This window comes from Magnolia sinica, chromosome 11, assembly GCF_029962835.1.
Source record: "Magnolia sinica isolate HGM2019 chromosome 11, MsV1, whole genome shotgun sequence".
In the NCBI taxonomy this organism is placed as follows: Eukaryota; Viridiplantae; Streptophyta; class Magnoliopsida; order Magnoliales; family Magnoliaceae; genus Magnolia; species Magnolia sinica.
Window position 1 is genome coordinate 24,238,674 of NC_080583.1, and position 12,800 is coordinate 24,251,473.

Genomic DNA, 12,800 nt, shown 5'->3' on the forward strand with positions numbered 1-12,800 from the left:
TTTACTTGTACGGTTCATTTATGATCCTCAGGCCACATATGGATTTTCGAACTGATCAGATGGTGGGAACCCTATGATCTTGTATTCTGGACGTCTTTTAGGCCTGTTTAAGATGAGTGACCGGACTTTCTCTGATCTCTGACGTGTAAATCCTCGATCGTGGTCCCCTGGGGACCTGTCCAATGTCTTGGTGATGCCTGAGCTTTAAATCTATGCTTTTAGCATCCTTTCCAGTCCACGCTCATAAATCTACCTTGCAACACAAACACGATTAAAATAGGGCATTTAGACAGTATCATGTTCGTAAATCTAGGTAACAACTGGGTCTGATATGCAATATTTGACCCTCAACATGTTGGAGGCAAAGTTTATCATGGTTCTTATTAATCATAAGATACCTTCAGCCAAGGAACTAAAGAAGATTGACTATTATAAATGGCATGGATCTTATTCCCATTCCACTAACAAATGTGTTAATTTCAGGAATCTTATTCAAGATTATATCGACCACGAATTATTAAAATTTTCAGAAAAGGAAAAAAAAGCCATGCTAATTGATATCGATCCATTCCCAACCAGCATGGAGATAAACACTGTCACAGCCGACTTGAGGGATTGACCTTGACCAAAAATTGAACTCGGTTTAAGGAGTCCTCATAGAATAAACGGTTGATACGCTCCCAAACAGCGGTGGGCATCCCAATATCAGGACGTATGCGGACAGACGAATCATCAATTATGTGACTATTGTGCTCGAGAGATCCCTTGGTGACCTAGAGATCGTCTTAGACTAAAAAATTACAATCCCGGCAGTAGTCAAGATCGTAAGCGGTCGAAGCAGACAACGTCTGATCTCCAATCACATTGAGGACAACCCTCGACTAGGATGGTCAAATCCCCCGCTACACGAGGAGTATGGAAACGACTTACACATCCAAAGTTCCTGATGGTACAGGAGAATCTGACCTGAACTCATAAACATCGTTACTAGAGAAATAAGGCCGCAATGAGAAGAGAAAGAAAATAGGATGAAGCTCCTCTTCGACCATAACCTACATCCCCACATCCATTCTGGAAAGTTCTCTCATCGGAGGAATAGGTAGTAGTGAATACAGTCAAAGCTATTGCTTTGCCTACTAATCGAGAGAGCAAAACTACTCTCAAAAGCACTGAGATGACAGTCGGTTTTAAAGAAGAAGACAATACCAGCAACTTGTCAGATTATTTCAGCGAGGATTGACTCCCCATAGAAGAATGGTTGCCTGGTGAATTCATGCCCATTGTTGATAGCTCAAGGGATGTAATGACCCCACAGTGAATAGAACCCCAGTCAGATTGATGAGATCGAATTTGATACATTAGGGGGCAAGGTTTCGGTAATAGTATTGTGTTTGGTTCATTGCCACCAATAGAATTTCATTGCAAAATGGTACTCACTTTATTGTCCGACTTTCAGGTAAGAGAAACTCAGCCAAACACAACACCTGGAGATGTGGAAAAACATGCTTCTTTAGTTACTATTCAACATGCTTCTTTCCATTATGATGAAGGGAAATAAGACAAGGCATTGCATGCCGACAACATCACTGTAACGACTGATGGTACTACCAATAGAGTAATTATCGATAGACCCACTACTACATGACATAGCACCTCAAGTTATTGTATATTTCAGCCCATTTAGATGGATGTCCTATACTAGAATCTTAGTGGACAATGGGGCTACAATAAATTTGTTACCAAAGAGAATGATGGCCAAGATAGGGAAAATTACAGCTCATTTAATCTCTTCTGAAGTGACTGTCAGTAATTTTGTCGGCCATGTTACCAATAGACATGGTGTTTTACCGATCAACCTTACGGTAGGCACTAAAACCGTTTTGTCACCATTCTTTGTAGTTGACACTTCGTCAAGTTTACAATGCCTTGTTAGGGAGAGATTGGATCCATTCATTTACATGTATGCCCTCCTCTCTCCATCAAGTTGTCATCTTTTGGAATTAGAACAGGGTCGAGCTTGTCTTAGCCGATAATAAACCTTTTTTAGCCACATTGAATGCCAATGAAGCTTATTATTATGGCAAGGAAATAGGGCCCATCAGGTTTACCGGAAGGAATAAGCATGGACATCTGACTAGTATTTTTGTAAAGAAGAATCCAAAGAGTATAGTTCAAGCTATGTCGATTCCGGAAAATGAGGCCCAGACGAAGGACTTAGCCCTTTATCAATTGGTTGCAAGTTGTGTTATACAAGAGGTATCATGATCGTGATGGTTGAAGGCATGGTCTGAAATTACGGCTAAACCGCTAATTGAACTACAGAATTATGTCCAAGTGTCCTAGAGTGGGGTGTATAGGACTTTTCAAAATTATTAATCCTACTTAATATAAATATTACATTCTTAAACAATAACAAGCAATATTAATGGATAAACAAAAACTGACATAGTGAAATATAGCTTAACAACATTTTATTAAACATATAATGTGCATAATCTAAACATAGCATCCAATACAAAAATGCATGCATAAGCATTCATCCAAAGACAATGATATATAGTGGTTCGGCTATATGACTGCTCCACTCACGACAGACGCACTCTCTCCTAGAGTATACTGGATTTCACTATGCAATAGTTTTAAATGAGGTTAACCATTAACCTTTACAACTTACACAAGGTTAACTAAGGAGCGTACACAAGACATCCCTAAGTGCCTATATAAAGCAACTCACAATGCCTACACAAGATAACTCTATGCCTACATAAGGTAATGCCTATATAAGGCAATTTCTATGATCTACACAAGGCAACTTATAATGGCTACACAAGGTAGTAGGCCCTACATAAGGAAACTACACATATTCTCCCGTCGAAGGCCTATGAAAGGTCTTAATGAGTTTGACAACCCAAACTCTAAATCCCAATCCTACACAAGGAGAGGGCTTCAGACACAACAGACTCAAGATACTTATTTGTAAGTGAGTGAGCCCCTTTTTAGCATAATGCTGATGATGATCTTCCTTATGATGAAGAGTCTCTAGCTTCCTTGATTTGCAATAGCTCTAAATGCTCCAATGAAAGTTGTTGGATGTTGGGTCAACGTGTTTGGTGAATATTATCTATTAAATGTGGGTCATTAAGTCTAGATGAGATTCTCCAAGGTTAGGCATTCAAAAGATCCCAGCTCAATGATTTACCAATAAATGAGTTGCTAGAAGATCCTTGAATGATGGAGTTCATTTTTCAATCCAATATATTGATTTTCAATGATAGCATTTCAGATAGGATTGAAAGATAAACTCCCATGAGAAAAAGGGATTTAAGAGGGTAGGTGGTTTTCTTCTGGTAATAACTCTCTCAAATATCTCTCGTTTTCTCACTTGAGAACCAAAGAAACAAGCCCTCAAATTTATAAGCAAAAATCCCAACGATAAAAATGATCAAAAATCCGTCAGGATTCGATGTCATCGAAGCTTCCTTCGATGTTATTGAATTCCTTCACTAAAATTTTCATATGAGTGCTAGACAGTTCTACTCAATGTCATCGAGTGGCCTTCGATGCCATTGAAGGTGACAATCGATTTCATCAAATGCTAGCTCGAAGTCATTGAGATTTTCTCTAAAAATGCTTAAAGCTTGCTAGACAATTTGGTTCACTTATTCAATGTCATCTAACGTTCTTCGATGTCATCAAAGTTTGGAATTCGATGTCAATGCAGCTCGATATCATCGAAGTTTTAAATCATTTTCTTTGAGAACTCTTTAGAAATCTTGGTCCATTTTTTATGTCATCGTAGTCAAGTTTGATGTCATCGATTTTTAAAATTCGATGTCATTGAACACAGTTCGAGTCATCGAGCATTTTTCAGATTTTCCTTTTGAGCTTGTTGGAACTTTGAGTGCCTATTTTTCGTCATCGAAATATGTTTGATGTCATCGAACTTGTAAGTTCGACATCATCAAAACTTGTTTGATGTCATCGAGAATATCTCCTGAAGTATGAGTTTGCTTGTTGGACATATTGGGCACTTTTTCAATGTCATCGAGCTTGTCAGTTCAATGTGTATTTATCATAATCTTTATATCCTCTTCAAATGTGTATTTCTCACAATCTTTATATTGTTCAAGTCTTTTCCTTACTTCCTTGACCACGGAATCATTTCTACTTTCTCCACTATAATTTCTGCATCTATTTTGATAATTCCTCCTTTTCTCTTCTTCCTAAGTAGCATTACTCGATGTTCCTTTAGAATTCGGAAATAGCGGCTTTATATGGGAATCGAATACTTTCGTACTGACCCTTTCTATGTTGCAAGCCTTTGTAAAAAGGTCCTGAAAAGTCTGTATGTTTGGATCAATAAGGCTAAATACGACCTCTGGTTTCATGCATTTCACACATGACTTGTTCTTCTTCTTCTATAAGTTGTGGGCATGATGCCCATAGGGTTCTCCATTGATTGATGAATTTTCTGATTGGTTCATTTTCTTCCTGGAAAATGGAGGCAAAGTCATTTAAACTGACTTCTTCGGAGGATAATTCAGGTAATTGTAAGCGGCAACAAGGATTCATGGTGAAGTTTGCTGCAGGAGATATTACAGATAGCAGTTCTCTAGTTGTGATGGTTTTCCCTTTATCTTTCCAAATTCTTGATGGATACATGGTAGGTGTCTTCATTGAGATAATGGATCTTTGTTTTTCCTTTCGACTTTCGTTATTACATGAAGATTTTTCTCCTTCTTACATTCTTGATATTCTCATTTGGTTTATCGAAGGTTTTGTTTTTGTAAAGAAACAATTATCTTTATTCTTTTATGCTCACTTTCTAACAAGAATTCTACTGATTTTAGCGATGGCTTAACATTGATCATGTCTCGATTATCATGAATTGGATGTGGGCGATTCATATCCCTTACAAACACCATGTTTATGGTTACTTTCTTGTCTTGCTCTTCGCCCTTTTTTATTACTATCTCGTCCTGTTTTATCATTTTCTATAGTATATTTTTTAGTGTAAAGCAATCTTTTATGGGATGATTCAAAAGGCAATGATAGAGGTAGTAATTCCTCTCTTTCGTCATCTTAGCTTCTTCTGGGCACTTGGACTAGAGTAACTTGATTGTTCCGGCAATTAATAGTTGCTCCATCATTGGCAAACCATCTTCCTTTTTGAAGGTGTATCCTTTGTGAGAGTCATACAATCGAGACAGTTTGTCATTTGCGCACTTAAAGCCTATGATCAAAACCTTTTTTACACACCTAGTCTCTCCCAAGAGTGCTCTCTCCACTGCCACCCCCTACGATCAACCAAACTAGGTAGGTCTGCTTAGAACACTCATTAGTTGTTTGTCAAATTGCCACCTTCCTAGCCAACCTTCCAACAGTCAACCTAGCTAACCTTCGTGATACCCTTCTTTCAAATAGATTGTCTAGTCCTAAACCCGCTACCAAGGTTGCTCACACTCCATCATTGGTTAAGGGTCATTTGCTTATATCCTCCCCTCCAGATCCAGCAATTCTCCAACAAGATCAATTTCCTTAGTCCAGTAGCCATTCCCCTTAAGCAACCGAACTCCACGTTCAACCATCCTTGCTTTCCCTCTCGATCCATCTCTCCAAAATCGACCCAGAAAGCTCTCTCAGAGGGGCACAATCCTCTCAAGATAGGAAATAATTTTGAAGAAGACCCCAAAGATGACCAGATTGCAGCATGGAATTCTTACACATATGCAGCTGATAATAGAAAGGAATTCTTTGGTGATGGATGTAAATGTTATATTGTAAATCTAGCACCCAGAGTTGTTAAATTTTGTTGTGATAAATCATTTAGAATCTGTATCATGTATTCGTGCATTTTAAAGTTTCCACGTCTTCATCAAACTTTTCTACGAATTCAAGTTAAAGAAGATGGTCGAAGTTCAAGATTTCAAGGTCAAGTACAAGTACAAGTTCAAAGCTCAAGTTCAAGTTTAATCTTCAAGTTTTGTACTTTAAAGACTCAGGAACTTAAGCCCTAGCTCAAGTTCAAGTTTAAGTTTTGAAGACAAGCTTTAAGTACTTCAAGTGAATGAGTTAGCAGAACGAACGATGTTTCAATTGTTCAAACTCACAAACAAGGTATGGATGACCCTAGATTGACCATAGGATGCGTTATATTCATTACATATTTTACGCGGGTCATTTCGTAAGTTTATAGGTCATTTCCCCGACTAGTCTTAGTCTTTATTCAACTAGTGCAAGCTCTGGCTCATCTAGTCTAAGAGTTTTTCAACCAGTTCAAGATTTGTTGTGAATTTTCAGAAATTTCTATTGGACCCTCAACTAGTCGTGGAGACTACTCGACCAGTCGAGTGAACAGTGCTTGACCAATCGTGCAGGCTCGACTCAAAGTCCAGCAAGGTTTTTTGGTCCCACTCGACCAATCGAGTGCATTGGTCTACCAGTCGAGAAGGCCACTCAACCAATTGAGTGACGATCTTATCTTATTATGCTAAAAATTTTAAAAATTGGTTGGTCCTTCGACCAGTCGAACCGACCGTTAGAATAGTCGAGAGAACATTATTTTTCATTTTTTTTCATTAATTCCAACACTACCAAAAAAACAGCCAAAGGCTACGAACCATGCTAGTTTTTAGCTATGGATATAAACCGTTGCTTTATTGCTATGGTTTAAAACCATAGCTAAAAATAAGAAAACTGTAGCTAAAAGCTAATGCCACCAGACATACGTACAACATGTGACAGCCCCATAAGGAACTCTATGAGGCCCATTAAAATGCATGTGCTCCATCTAATACATCTATCCATTTTGAAATATCATTTTAAGGCAAGAGTCCAAAAAAGGAAGCAGATCAAAGGCTCAAGTGGACCACATGGTAGGAAGCAATGGAGATTATATACGTACCATTGATCGATGGTGCGGTTCAATTGGACCTTCGATTTGCCTAGATTTTTAGGCCATTCTTTATAAAAAAAAAATAACAAAATTAATGGACGGAGTGGATATATCAAATGCATCATGATGGACCCCACAAAGCCCCTGACAAGACCGTCCGTCCAGAAATGTGCGTACGTGGAGGGGCTGTGAAGGATAGCACAACGGCTACGGCTAGAGTGCTTTTAGCTACGGTCGAAAATTGTAGCAGGCAAAATGCAAAAACTCAGCCCACGCACTGCCCTTTTTCTCCTTCCTCCTCAAATGAATTTTTTAAAATTTCTCTCCCTCGACTTCGGGGAAAAAAAACCCAAATCTGCCCGTCCCTTTTCTCTATCTCCCGAACCCTCCCTCACGAATACTCCCCTCTCAAGAACCCCTCTTCTCTCCCTAAGCATCTCCTCTCTCGATCTCAAGAAGACTCCCCTGTCTCACGCCATAATTCGCGTCCATTTTAGGTATGCAAGATGGATTATCTTCTTCTTTCTCTTTTGAATATTCATATTTCTATCCTTTTTGTGGAATTGGATTTAGGGTTTGAGGGGGTATTGATTAGATTGATTGGGAGTTTGAGGGGGTTAAGAGATTCGGGGTTTGTACTAATGCTCGTGACATTGAGCATGAATCGAGCCACACCCTGAGGGACAGTCAGGATGGAAATGACAACCACTAAAACCTACTTAAGGTTTCTGTGGCCCCTTTGAATGTTTAGTTTGGGGAGTTCAATCCCCTATTGGATCATATTCAATCCCCTATGTATGTGTTTTAGATAAAACACCTCACCATTAAATGGTTGAAACAGATGTACGCCCACAGACTTTACTCATAATGCTTTGGGCCATAGGTTTGAAACCCCTGGATTTGAAATCCTCCTGTTGTTCTCAGTTTGACTTGTTTGGTTAAGAGTGTGCTGGCTGGATGTGGTGGCCCAGATTGTATTGGGTCTTCTTACTCTACCCTATAGTTTTTTCCCCTTTTCATGTCTTTAGTTGTATAGCAAGAGAGGCTTGGTGTTTTTGTGGTGGCTGGATATCTTGTGGAGTTGCTGAATTTTAGAGCAAGGACATGCATACTTTCCTCTTTATTTCCAACAGTAATAACATCTTTTATTTTTTAACTACCTTTGAATTTTTTTTTTCTTTTCTCCTTATTTCAGGCTTTGGAGAAACATAAGATTGATTAGTTGCTTGAACACACAAGCCTGTTTATTAAGAAGCTGAAGAAAGTGTTGGAGGGCTGCCTATGTTCTTCACAAAAAGGGTGAAGAAGCTCCTGGTAAAAATCCTGCAGTTCGATGTTAGTTTCCTTCACACACACACCCACCCACCCACCCACAATGAAATTAAATAGACGAGGGAGACAGAAAAGAAAAATATCAAGGGTCAATCCCTGCCTACCTAGTACTAGAAAAAAAGATTTGAAAAAATGGGGATATGTTTGGATAACAAACGGAATCCTTATATTGTTTCTTGTTTGAAGAGGATTCTCATTGTGGATAAGAGTAATGGTTGAAGTGTTGAATCCATGTATCTAAACAGCTCATCTTGTCAAGCAAAACAATTTCCATTTCCTCATAGATTCCATGTATCCAAACATGCCCAGGATGAAAGCAGCCAACAGAAATCCCAATGCTGACATCAAGTGGTGCTTTCATTACATTACTTACCATCCTCGAGATAATATTTCAAAACTCTTTAGTGTTTTAGCTGGTTTCAAATCAAGATTATAGATGCATGTGTTTAGATGAAGATCAAGATCAAGATCATAGATGCATGTGTTTAGATGAAGATCCAAACTTATTGCTACCATCTCAAAACTTAATTAGTGGACTGGCCGTGTTAGCCAAGGCATCTACATGTTAGGAATCACCTTATAGATAACCTCAGTTTCATCCCAGTGTGCTACATGGGCTTATTTATTAAGTGTTAAGAGTCTAAAGATGGCTTCAAGCTTCCACTAGCATGTCACATTGGCGCATGGATTAGCATTTTTCTTAAAAATATTTTAATGGGCATACTAAATAAAGAAAGACAATATAGAAGGGATCCATCAATGGAATCGATAAGACGTAATGCATAAACAAGGACAATTAACTCCTTAACAAGTGTTTTAGGAAAACCAATAAACAATCGATAAGATTTTTTTTACTAGTTACGCTGTTTGCCGAAGATATTAAAATTTGATATGGATGACAGGAATTTGACTAAGCTGGACATATAGGAGAATGGGGTTGATGATCTTAGGGGCAACTAGCTAAGTTGCTTCCCTGAAAGCTTCACATCTATGGATGTTTTCAAATTGTGGAATCAAGTTCTAAAATAATTACCATTATTATTTCAAATCCTTAACACCAGCCCATATAAAGTAGAGGGTATCATATGATTGAGAGAAGTCATAAATTTCAAGATAAGCCCATTCCTTTAGAAAGGTATTTCTATGGTGGATGGCCTGGCTAAAGATTCTATTCATGGTTGTTAGCTGGGCCATGCCTCTTCAAGATTTCAGAGGGATTTCATTTTATGCTCTCATGAAGAATTGGAATTCCATTAAGGGTGGTTGTTGTGTTTCTTGTTTTGGCATTCTTGTTTACAGAAAATTGAAAGCCTACCAACCGATTTTCAGCCCTAAAGAAATCACCAAAGAATAAATTGATGTATCGACTCACCAATAGAAAGTTTCCCTATGTAGGTAAGTTGTGTACACATGTCCCTTTTTATATTCAAGTCATTCCCTTGATTTATGCAAAACTAGGCTACCCAAAACTTATGGACAACTTCCATTGTCTTTGAACTGCTATAACTAGCATGTGTGGATTGGCAAAAGTGCGAATGCACTTGCCCTAAATGTTTCTGAGGTGTCTAGTTCTCTACATGAAGTAAATTTTTCTGAGGGAGTATTGAAGCTCTCTGGATATTTATTTGGTCATTCTGATACTTTCTCCCCAAAGGTATGCATGATTCACATCCAATCACAACCCATTACTAGGTTGTGTCTGGATGCAATATTCATGAACTTCATAATTTTATTTTTTTCATATGCGCAATTATATCTATTGGTATTTTCTTTTAAAATCCAGAACCCGAGATTTTAAGGATTCATCTTGTTTTGTCGATAATATATGTGACAGTTCTACATAATGCTGCTACTCAAGCCACATGCACCTCCCAAAACCGCATTCATAATATCTCTGCATTCACCATTATGATTTTCTCATGCTCTTAACCATTGCATGTCTTTAAGCAGGTAATGAATTTTATTTACAAGTGCAATTGCAATGTTCTTTACCCATACATGTGCTCTAACTAGGACTAGTGTTTTGATGCAACTAGAAGCAGATAGAACATACCCTAAAAATCTCCTTGATCGAAAGATTCTAGCCACCCAACTTGGGATTTTCTCCTTTGAATGTGGACCATTGCCTTGTTTCTCATATTAACCATCTATTTGCAGGCTAAGAATTGAAAGGATAAGACTGATCTATCACACAGATTTTATTTATTTAATTTTTTTAAATAGAGTTTCCCAATTGAAACTTTTTAGTATTGTCCATGTCATCAAAATTATGGAAAAACATCTTTCTACATAGGAGAGTGGAGTAGATTCATCTGGTGGTTGTTTGCACTTTCTTGTCATGGGTACATTAGTACTAGACTACTAGTAAGATGATGAATAACTGCTAAGCCCATTTTCTTTGCTATAAAGTAGAATGATTATATGACTCAACAACTCTCTTGAAATTATTTCCTTTATCCAGCCTTGGGACTAGCAATTAAAGCACAAAACTCCCACAAACACTGTAATAGTCTATAACATGATTGATTAAAATCAAGGAGTTTTATTTCCCTATGAATGTAAGTACATGTGTAGCGGTAATCTTGGGCCTTGGATTAAATGTCGTGTTTTATCTTTTGAACAAGTTTCATTTGATTTGACAGAGTATTTGGAACAACATCCAGAAGCATCTAACTGGGGGATTGCAATCTCTAGTTTTAGAAAAAATGCGTTGTTTCAAAATTTCCATGGACTCAAAACTTTCAGACAGGTGTTTTTATTTATTTATTTATTTATTTATTTCAGATGGCTTTTTCATTGTTGAAATTCAATGTCTCGAGTAGTTTAGTCTAGGAGCTTATTTGCATTGATTACAACCTAATTTAGCTTATATTGTTGTATTTTCATGTTAGCAGGTGTTATGTACTTGTTGGGAATGTCTAACTTGAAAGTAATATAACTGGAATATAGATCCATATCCTCAGTACAAATTTTGAGTAAGGGAATCACAATTTTATTATTTCTAATTAATTAATTTCCTAATTGCAATCCTTTTAGCAAATGTTCTGCAACAGAAGATGGCGAAAAACTGAGTACATGGTGTCTAGGCTTCAGTTACCATAAAGATCTGGCCTAAAGCTGTAACTTCATCTAGTTTTTTTTGTGTCTCCTTTTTCCTTGCACCTGACTAAACTATTTAGAACTTATTTTCAGCAAATGACACATGCAAAGCAAATGAAGGTTATTCAAGAATTTCAGAAGCAATCAGCACAAATGGATATGACGGTAAGATATTATCTTTTATTTCAATTGTGAAATATTGTGGGGTTGTTACTGACAAATGACAATGTCAAAGTCCAATGGAAGTTTATTCTACTGTTCTGTAGCTGTTACCATTCATTGGGTTACATTCATGTGTGAGTGGAGTCTCTAAAAAGCATGTGTGTCTTCCTAGGCCTAGGCTTTGGTGGCAATTGATGATGAAGGCCTACATGATGAATCAGAATCTCATACATTGGATGGCAATTTAGAACCCTCCATCTCTTCTTTTGCTTCTTTTAGTCTTCTGTGATCAGGGCGCTGACTTCCACTTTAGCATAAGTGGATTTCCAGATCTAGATAGTTGGAGCATCAATTGTGATGCCATATTGATTTTTTTAGTGCTTGTCAAAGACAATGTGTTTTTCATTGTTGATGTCTTATTTTGGGCTGGCATCTTGTTTTTAGAACTGTAAACTAAATGATGGAAAATTGTTTTGGAGTATTTTGTTTCCAGAAATGAGTGTTGGTTAATTGTAAATTAATCAATAGAATTGTTTTAGAGTATTCTGATCATTAAGTTTCTAAGATTTAAAACTTCTTGTTAGTGTAATGTTAGGAAGAGATCTCCCAAATATCTAAAATCAGCCCATCAGTGAAAGTTTCTCCTGGCCAGTCTTTTCCACTTGGAGCTTCGGAATTGGAGAATGGGATCAACTTTGCTATTTTCTCACAACATGCTTTATTGGTTACACTCTGCTTGTCAGTTCCAGAGAGGTGACTATGTTCTTCAATTTATGTGGAGGTAGGCACAACATACATTGTGGGGAGTCATGTGGTTTGAGCTAGGATCCCTTTATTTTTGTACATAGACATCTTCCATTCCATTATCTGTATAATTTAGTTCTTCAGTTTTAAGGCATAACCTTTTCATATGACTACATTATTTGTATGATGAAATTGATTTTCAACCATGTGCAGTAAGCTTTCGGATCAAAGCAAAGCTGAGAATAGGGTATTAGTTGATGGAAAATTAATAACCAATAGAGGCACATTCATGGAGTTCTTGCTTGCGATTGTTGAGAAGCTATTTGGCTACGAGAAGGCATTGGATCTTGTTGTCAATGAGAACTTTAAATAGACATATAACTATTATGTTGGCATTGTACTTTTGTGAATGGATTAAAATAAATGATTGTATTTGATTGAATGAATGAATGATTGTGTTCGATTGAATGAATGAATGATTGTGTTTGATTGAATGAATGAATGATTTAACCATGAAGTATTTATCTATATTAGCTTATATGAGTTGATCTATCAGGGTATGTACTAT

General features: G+C 37.3%; 1 long non-coding RNA gene across 1 annotated transcript; it reads left to right on the forward strand.

Moving 5' to 3' along the window:
* Nucleotides 1-7,335: 7,335 nt before the first annotated feature.
* Nucleotides 7,336-10,220, forward strand: LOC131218305 (uncharacterized). Its single transcript, XR_009157621.1, has 3 exons — nucleotides 7,336-7,392; nucleotides 8,091-8,230; nucleotides 9,527-10,220. It is a non-coding gene; the product is annotated as an uncharacterized LOC131218305 (long non-coding RNA).
* The last annotated feature ends 2,580 nt before the right edge of the window (nucleotides 10,221-12,800 follow it).